General features: G+C 45.1%; 1 protein-coding gene across 3 annotated transcripts in view; it reads left to right on the plus strand.

Moving 5' to 3' along the window:
• The window catches only part of TP53INP (Tumor protein p53 inducible nuclear protein), a 21,965-nt gene that overhangs the window by 2,791 nt on the left and 9,174 nt on the right, over positions 1–10,000 (plus strand). The window contains exon 1 of one of the 3 annotated variants that reach the window (XM_070117408.1): positions 4,567–4,706. The exons of the other annotated variants lie outside the window; for them this stretch is intronic. The gene's annotated coding sequence lies outside the window, so the exon portion shown is untranslated. Of the gene's footprint in view, positions 1–4,566; positions 4,707–10,000 lie in introns of those variants that run through there. 3 annotated transcript variants of the gene reach the window in all.

The following is a 10,000-nucleotide window of genomic DNA, read 5'->3' on the forward strand; positions in this document are numbered from 1 at the left end:
TGATGCACTAAACAACATGACTTAAGCACTGATAAGACATAATTCCTCATACAACACAGGTGGTTTCAGAATCGTCTTCTCAGGTGTGTATGTGTGTGTGTGTGTGTGAGTGTGTGAGGGGGGGAGGGACCTATGTACCTATATAACTGTCTAAATATCTATCTAAATATCCATCCATCCATCCATCTATCTATCCATCCATCCACCCATCCATCTATCCATCCATCCATCCATCCATCCATCCATCCATCAACCCATCAACCCACCCATCCATCCATCATCCACCCACCCACCCATCTATCCATCCATCCATCCACCCATCCATCTACACATCCACTCACCCACCCATCCATCCATCACCAACCCACCCATTCATCCACCCATCCATCCATCTACCCACCCAGTACCCACCCACCCTCCCATCTATCCACTCACCCACCCACCCACTACACATCCACCCATCCATCCATCCATCCATCCATCCACCCATCCACCCATCCATTACCAACCCACCCATCCATCATCCACCCATCCATCCATCTATCCACCCACCCATCCATCCATCTATCCATCCATCCACCCACCCCTCCATCACCAACCCACCCATCATCCACCCATCTATCCACCTATCCATCCATCCACCCATCATCCTCAGAGACATCATCATCATTCATCCAGTTCTCCAAAGCCAAGGACCCTCAACACAGTCCTTCGCCACAGCACACACACACACACACACCTGTTACACTCCTTTGGCTCCATCCCGAAAGAACATGCGATGGTGTTGCCTCTTTGCAGGGTCAATTCTCTGCAATGTTGCCACGCCGCTTCGCTTTGTCCTTATTCCTCTGTTTATTGCTGGTTTTTTTTGTTTGTTTTTTTGTTTGTTTAGATTTAATGCCAACGCACCTGGGTTGGTTTAAAACGCATTACATTCTCTTCGGAATGAATATTAACGTCTTTGGGCTTCGTGGGGCGAAAGAGGAAGAGGGATAGACAGAGAGGACACGCTGCCAAAGAGGATTTGAGAGGAAGGAGGGAGGAGGGCGGGGGCGGGAGGAAGAAGGAGGATGACTATCTTGGGTTTTGTATCCAAGGACTGGCCGGGGGACCTGACTCACGGCCGGATGCAGACCCAGGCAGGTCTGTGCATGAAGGGACCTGAAATTCGGGAAGCGCTAACGGTGTTGCCCTTGTGTTGCACTCCGTTCTCGCAGGTGTGTGTGTGTGTGCGTGCGTGTGTGTGTGTGTGTGTGTGTGTGTGTGTGTGTGTGTGTGTGTGTGTGTGTGTGTGTGTGTGTGTGCGTGTGTGCGTGTGTGTGTGTGTGTGTGTGTGTGTGTGTGTGTGTGTGTGTGTGTGTGTGTGTGTGTGTGTGCGTGTGTGTGTGTGTGTTTACCGATGTATGTATAATGTATTTTTATAGATTTACCTGTGCATTTAAACATGCGTTTATATATTGGGCACATGGACGTACAATGTGTGTGTGTGTGTGTGTGTGTTTGTGTGTGTGTGTGTGTGTGTGTGTTTGTGTGTGTGTGTGTGTGTGTGTGTTTGCGTGTGTGAGTGCACATACACAAACATGTATATACATATTTTTTTTCATATGCATACATACATGTATATATATATACCTAAATGGTCATATATTTTTTTTGTGTATAGAGGGATCAGTGGGTAGAAACACAGTTGCTTTGGGTAAGGTAGTGTGCCTGTGGTCGGTGCTGAACTTACCAAGGACAGCTGGAATCTGGTTTGTCCTTCAACTGCCTGTGCAACCCGACATACCACGTAATAACACGTAACTTCAACAATAACTATATTTAATAACTTTGATGATGTCCTCGATCCGATTCCAATCTGATACGTATGTTTTTTTTTCTGAAGTTTTCGTTTTTCGTTTTTTTTTTCTTCTTTGCGTCTCCTTAATTTGTCTAAATAAATTAGTACTGATGAGGTTGATTTTAGCAACGTGATAATCCGTGACTGTTTGAAGGATGTCAACAAAGGAGATGGAACTTTCCTTTGGATCGAATTTCTAAATTGTCGTACACAGCCAACACGCTCAGCTGTTAACGAAAGTTGCCATTATTCATTTATTGTTCATTTGCGACTCCGAATGACGCGAAGGACTCATAGAATGTTTTGTTAATTGATATTCGCGGAGAGTTCCCTTCTGAAACTTTCACATTGAATTCGAATTCAGCCTTTCAGCGAAGACCGCCGTGGAGTCACCCTCAATTCTCCTTTAGAATTACAAACTATAATTGTTTCGTGCTTCTAAGTTCGTACCTTCTCGTAAGGGCGAGAATACTCTAGAAGTTTTTTTTTTATCTTTATTGCATTGCCAGTCGCCTTATTGTTGCATGACCTTTATTTTCTTGCACGCGGGTGGAATATCCAGCTCTCTCTACCTCGCTCTGCCTGTTTGTCTGTCTGTCAGTTTGTGTCCCTCTCTCTCTGTCTCTGTCTCTGTCTGTCTGTCTGTCTGTCTCTCTATCTATCTCTTTCTCTCCCTCTGTCTTTCGCTTCTGCTCTCTCTCTCTCTCTCTCTCTCTCTCTCTCTCTCTCTCTCTCTCTCTCTCTCTCTCTCTCTCTCTCTCTCTATCTATCTATCTATCTATCTATCTATCTATCTATCTATCTCTTTCTCTCCCTCTGTCTTTCGCTTCTGCTCTCTCTCTCTCTCTCTCTCTCTCTCTCTCTCTCTCTCTCTCTCTCTCTCTCTCTCTCTCTATCTATCTTTCTTTCTCGCTCTCTCTCTCTCTATCTTTCTCTCTTGCTCTCTCTCTCTCTCCGTCTATCTATCTCTCTCTCTCTCTCTCTATCTATCTCCTTCTCTTCTGCTCTTTCGCTTCTGCTCTCTCTCTCTCTCTCTCTCTCTATCTATCTATCTATCTATCTATCTCTTTCTCTCCCTCTGTCTTTCGCTTCTGCTCTCTCTCTCTCTCTCTCTCTCTCTCTCTCTCTCTCTCTCTCTCTCTCTATATATATATATATATATATATATATATATATATATCGCTTTTGCTCTCGCTCTTCTGCTCTCATTCTCTCTCTCTCTGCTGTTCTCCCTCTCTCTCTCTCTTATTTGGTCTCTCTCTCGTTTCTGCTCTCTCCCTCTCTCGCCCCCCTCTCTCTCTCTCTCTCTCTCTCTCTCTCTCTCTCTCTCTCTCTCTCTCTCTCTCTCTCTCTCTCTCTCTCTCTCTCTCGCTCGCTCGCTTTTATTTCAAGGTTCCTCCTTTCCCCCTCATCCTGTCTTATCTCCATGGTTATCGTTACTTTTTTATCTTATCTGTTTGCATTATTTCCTCTTTCACTTCCTTTCGCTGTTGCTCTTCCGATCCGCCACCCTCCTTTTCCATTCTTTCTCTCACTTTCTTTCTCACTATCATGCTCACCATTTACAGTGTTTCTCTATGTTTACTTTTTAAAAAATCCACCTATCTTTTATCTCACTTCCCTCTTCTACACGCACAGCCTCTCGAGTATCGATCCATATAAATCCCCAGATTCGGTTCAAAGTCCTTTTTGACCCCCAATGCCCTTTTGATAAATGCCCTTGTACTTTCTCCTTAATATTTAATTAACATGACGTTTAACCTTGGCCAGGTAATAAAAACAGTGTTATTTTTCTGACATTCCCCAGCCTACTTGAATAACGAGGTATACATAGAAATTGAATTCATGTGTTATTATCGACTTATATATATATGTATACGTGCATAACCCTTACGCGTGTGATTAATGGAGAAGAAGAGCATGAAATTAAGGCTGTGTGCGACAGGTTGGCCAGTGCTCAGGTATTTTTGGATGGAAGACATCATGTGGGGACCTTGTATTTTAAACCACTCGCTTGGTTCTTTGTTTACCATGGATACGATGGTGCCACATATACTGGCTCAAATCTACAACGAAAATGTGTTTTATTATCTGTTCACTACTTTAATAGCATTGGAATCGCAGTCCATATGATGTGAATCATCTCGTTGTATTAATGGAATTAATTTATTAAGTAAATATCAGGACGTTTGGCAACGCTGCGTCTCTAATGTTTTGATCGGTGACGCGCGCACGCGGAACACAGCTGATGGGGTTATCCAATACTATTTATTTATATTTTACATTACCGTTGCTTCTATCATTGAATACGTGTGTTTTATTTAGTATGTTGCAAATTAATACAAAAAGGTGTGATTTTATATATGCTTCAATAACTATCTATCTAAAATAATATAGACGTTGTTTCTGAAATGGCATCACAGTGTTTGGTCACGTGATCAGAGGCAAGCGATCAGCTGGGAACTGTCAACGGTTATGGTGTTGCCATTTTCGCCTTTGTTTTTCGTGTTTTCATTTTGTGTCAGAAATAGCTAGTCGCTTTTATTGGCTATCGCATTGCTAGGATAAAACCTTGAATCAAATTTTGAAAAGTTCTTATTATTTCGATATAATTTAGATAGTAAAAACTCCTTTTCTATAAGCCAACTCTAAAAATTTGGGTCGTTAAAATAATAACCCTAAAAGTGAAAGTAACAGAAACTGAACGAAAAGTGGCGGTGTCCATGTTGTGACTCACGGCAACTACGTCAGCTGAGCGAACGCCTTACAGTGGTTGGGACTCCGGAGTGCGGTGGCCTGCCAGTATTGATCTGTCTTCGGTACAGAGAGATACTCTACAGGATCTCAATTATTACCATCAGAACATGTAAGTTTGTGATTATTTGTATCCGTTTGGAAATCAACTTTGCAGTGCGTAGTTCCGTTGGCGGTTAAAGGGAGTCAATAGTTTCTCCTGTTTATGAGTGCGTCGCGTTTTGGAGACGCTCGTCTGTAAAATACACCAAGTCGCTCTTAATTAGTAATCGAGCGTCTCAAGCAACAGAATTGGTGACGTTTTTACTTTAAATGATTGATCAAGTGCGTCATCCAAAGTTACTGAGAGTATCTCAGGTGAGAGCGAGACCCCGAGTCTCAAGGTAATGAGTTGCAAATACATCCTTACGTACATACGTAAAAAAACGAAGTCAGCAAGGCATACCAGTTATCTTTCACAAACCCCTTGGTGTAAAAAAAAAAAGTAGAAAATCAGACGTTTCGACGCAGTTCCCCCGGTGTGTTCCAAGGCCCACAAAGAACGCTGTGGATCTCTTCTTTCCCTCCCCCTACTCTGGGCGTTAGCTATGTTGCGCCTATGGCAGAGAGGGGACCTACTTTCCGCTCTGCTCCCCCGCCTCCTCCCTCCTCTCTGCAGGCCCGTCGCTTTTATTGACGCCCACACAACTCCTGCCTGCTTCTGCTGTGTTACTCGGGGCACCGTGGGCGCTGAAGGAGGTACATTTCCTTCTCCGTTGCTCCCGAACTGAGCGGAAGAGGCGCGCAAGAACGTCGTAAGAAATTTTGGTTAATGAAAATCCTCGAGGAAATTGCTTCACTTTACGCCATATATAATTACACATACACACAGGCAGGTACACATACATACGTATATATTTTTTACGTTGAAAGGTGGCCTGCGGTGACGTCAGCGTAGATCCCTCGCTCCTTCGTGACTCAATTCAGAAATATTTCATGAGTTGTTCCAAGATATTGTTTGGTGCACGCATAGTTGGAGAAGAATTGTGGAAATTTCCTTATATACTTTCTCATGACACGCACACACACACACACACACACACACACACACACACACACACACACACACACACACACACACACACATATATATATATATATATATATATATATATATATATATATATATATATATATATATGTGTGTGTGTATGCGCACACACATACACACACACACACGCACACGCACACGCACGCACACGCACGCACACACACGCACACACACACACACACACACACACACACACACACACACACACACACACACACACACACACACACACACACACACACACAGTGTATGCACATAGTTCTATCCCCACATAAATATTCCGAACACTAAAAAAGAATCTACTGCAGTGTCTCTTTCAGGCCTCAGGTACAATATACTGGGGAATAGTATCAGAGGCAATAAAATCTCTCATGGACTGTCGCCTATTTCGAAATCATTGTCTTGTCAGGGAAGGCAGAGAGCGGCGTGCAGTTGCCATAGCAACCGATGTGGATGGTTTTTTTCGATGTAGGATTTCGGGTTAGGCTTACGTAATGTATTTCGGATACGCCTACTGATATGGATTATAGGTGTTGGTGTCTCATTGAAGCCTTTTGCAATAGGTCCATGCGCCAGATCATGGGGTACTGTTGGCGGGACCATGTGTCCAACCAACGGTTGCACCGTGAGACTGGCACAAGCCCTGTTATCTGCACAATCCGTGATCGCCAACTCAGGCTATACGGCCACCTGGCTCGCTTTCCTCAGGATGATCCTGCCCATCAGGTCGTCTCTATTCGAGACAACCCTGGGTGGAGGAGGCCTGTGGGACGACCGAGGAAGTCATGGCTTGGGCAGATCGACCAAACCTGCCGTGAAGAACTAGAGATGGGCCGAGTCCCTGCCTGGCGTCTAGCCATGAGGGATCCTCGTAGGTGGAAGCGAAGGGTGGATGCGGCTATGCGCCCCCGTCGGCGTCAGCCCCCATGATGATGATGATGATGTGTCTCATGGGCGGTATTTGGCATCTGTACAGTGTATGTGAGAACGGTTTAAGGGGAGGGGAGGGATAGTTAGGGGTAGCGACGAATTCAAATGCAGGGAAGTAACCGAAATAGAGAAGGGTTTCACATGCCGCAATTTTTTGTCGTATTTTTTCTCCGCGGTAAAATCCTTGTCGATGGTCTTTCATTATATATATTTTTATTACCACCTGAAAATAGATTTAGGCCCACGGACGCCATGTCAAGTTCACCAGCGAGCGAAGGGGTGGGTGGGTATATATGGACACAGATATAAACCGTGTAGAAGAAAACTTGGCAACCGCGGTGGAAAAAGGATTTCGTCACTGACTTCGTTTATCTCGACTTTTCTTCCTATTTTTAGACCTCTGCATCGCGTAGGCGTTATTAAATGTTGCAGGGGGATTCGCAGAAGAAAGAAAAAAGGATTAGATATTGATTTATTGTCCCGACTGGTTTATTACAGAGAAATTGTAAGGGCATTCTCACGCGAAAGGAATTCTCGAGAGAGTTGAGAGTTAGTGTGGGCGGTTTATGCTGTGGATTAACGCCTGAGAAAATGCTGTCCTGTTGCACCGTTTTCAGACAATCATTCTCTTGACTTTTCTTAAAATAGTAAAAACGGTTATTAACCTATCGATAAATTGAGCCCTGGGAAGTAGGAGGGTAGTTAAAAAATACGTTTTTTTTTCTCTTTATCTATCTATATGTCGCCCGCTCCTCTGCTTGTCACATATCCTCTCTCTCTCTCTCTCTCTCTCTCTCTCTCTCTCTCTCTCTCTCTCTCTCTCTCTCTCTCTCTCTCTCTCTCTCTCTCTCTCTCTCTCTCTCTCTCTCTCTCTCTCTCTCTCTCTCTCTCTCTCTCTCTCTCTCTCTCTCTCTCTCTCTCTCTCTCTCTCTCTCTCTCTCTCTCTCCTCTCTCTTCTCCCTCTCTCTCTCTCTCTCTCTCCCTCCCCCTCTCTCTCTCTCTCTCTCTCTCTCTCTTTCTTTCTCTCTCTCTCTCTCTCTCTCTCTCTCTCTTCTCTCTCTCTCTCTCTCTCTCTCTCTCTCTCTCTCTCTCTCTCTCTCTCTCTCTGTCTTTCTATCTATGTCTCGCTCGATCGCTTGCTCTCTCTCTCTCTCTTTCTTTCTCTCTTTCTCTCTTTCTGTCTCTCTCTCTCTCTCTCTCTCTTTCTCTCTTTCTCTCTCTCGCTCGCTCGATCGCTTGTTCTCTCTCTCTCTCTCTCTCTCTCTCTCTCCTCCCCCCCTCTCTCTCCCTTTCCCCCCCCCTCTCTCTCTCTCCTCCCCATCTCTCTCTCCCTCCCCCCATCTCTCTCTCCCTCCCCCCATCTCTCTCCCCCCCCCTCTCTCTCTCTCTCTCTCTCTCTCTCTCTCTCTCTCTCTCTCTCTCTCTCTCTCTCTCTCTCTCTCTCTCTTCTCTCTCTCTCTCTCTTACCCTCCCTCTCTCTCTCTCTCTTACTCCCTCCCTCTCTCTCTCTCTCTTACTCCCTCCCTCCCTCTCCCCTTCTTCCCTCCCTGAAATAAATGGCCTCCGAGTCTAATGTAAAGAGGTCAGGGTAGCTTGGGAACCGTACTTCGCAGACCCATTATTGATCAAGCGAGGGAAAAAGTAATCAATGTGGTCGATGGGACACTTTGGACTATCGATCGGTCGTTGTACCAAGGGAGATCCCAGTCACGATAGATGGGTCTTCTACGCCTACGCTTTTTGGACCATAACAGGCTATAACGGTTTTGTTTTTACTTTTTTTCTGTTCTATTCTTTTCTGTGGAGCTTGGTGTTGGATTCTTTCTTTCATTTTCTGCTTTATTTTTTAGGTTCTTTTTTTTTTTTTTTTTAGTTTTTTTCGTGTTTCTTGTCTTTTTCTTTCTTTCTCTGTTCTCTCACATCTTTTTTCTTTCTTTCTTTCTTTTCTTCTCTTCTCTTCTTTTCTTTTTTCTCTCTCCTCTCCCCTCTCCTCTCCCTCCTCTGTTCCTCCCTCTCCCTTCCTTTCCCTTTCCCACTCCCTACATCCTCCCTTTCCCTCTCCTTCTCTCTCACTTTCCTCTCCTCTCCCCTCTCATTCTCCATTTAGCCAAGAATAAGTTTTGTCTACATGTTGAGACAGCTGGGGTGACCTTGACAGTGGCAGGTGCTGGCAAAGGCACCTTATCAACAGTGTTGTCATTAAGGGAAACGAAAGTCACATCTGGTGTTGGCAGAAATCGCGGGCAGAGGAGGGGGAGGAGGAGGAGGAGAGGGGGGGGTAGGTCGGATAGTACCTGTGGCGGGAAATTCAAATTGGCAGCCTAACCTAACAATTTTGCCGTGCGGTTGGTGTTCAGTTTATATTGGTCTAAATGGTATGTGATTTTTTTTTGGTGGGGAGGGGGCGTTTTCCTCTCTTCATTTTTTTATACCCTTATATATTTCTCTCTCTCTCTCTCTCTCTCTCTCCCTCTCTCTATCTATCTATCTTTATCTCTCTCTATCTATCTATCTTTATCTCTCTCTAGGCTATCTATCTTTATCTCTCTCTATCTATCTATCTTTATCTCTCTCCCCCCCACTCTCTCTCTTCCTCCCTTTCCGCCTCTCTCCCTCCCTCCCTCCTTGTAATGATATATGTTGACGTTAAGTTCGCAAAAGATGCAGTTCTTGCTAAACTAACCTTCGCTTTCTCTTTCTCTTCTCTTATTCAGTCTTTATCTTTCTTTTTTTTTAAATCTCATCCTCTCAATCCCATCTTGTCACTTCATACCGCTCCCTCTCCCTCTTTTCTTTCCTCATGTCTTCCACACCTCCCTCCCTCCCTCCCTCCCTCCCTCCCTCCCTCCTTTCATTAATTCCCCCTCCCCCCTTTCAGTGGTTCTCTCCCTCCCTCCATTCCTCTTTCCACTCCCTCTCTTTCTCTCCTTCCACTCCCACTCCCTCCCATTTCCCATCTTTCCACTCCCTCACACTCCCTATATACATTCCTTCTCCTTCCCTCCTCCCATTCCCTCTTCCTCCTTCCTTGCATCCACTCCCTCTATATAGGCCTCCCTCCTTCCTTGCATCCACTCCCTCTATATAGTTCTCCCTCTCACTCCCTCTATACATTCGCTCCCTCTCTCCTTCCTTGCATCCACTCCCTCTACATTGTTCTCTTTCTTGCCATCTCCCTTCCCCTCTCCCTCCCTCCCTCCACTCCCCCCCTCCCTCCTTGCATCCACTCTCTCTCCCTCCCTCCCTCCTTGCATCAACTCCCTCTTCCTCCCTCATCTCCCAAGTGTATTTGTGTATAAGGTGTCGAGTGGAAGACTGTTTGGAGCCTCCCGTAAGTACTCCGTGTAGGATATCACGAATTGCAAACTCGCTTTTATAACCCTTTC

The sequence above is a fragment of the Penaeus vannamei genome, chromosome 40, assembly GCF_042767895.1.
Source record: "Penaeus vannamei isolate JL-2024 chromosome 40, ASM4276789v1, whole genome shotgun sequence".
NCBI lineage: Eukaryota > Metazoa > Arthropoda > Malacostraca > Decapoda > Penaeidae > Penaeus > Penaeus vannamei.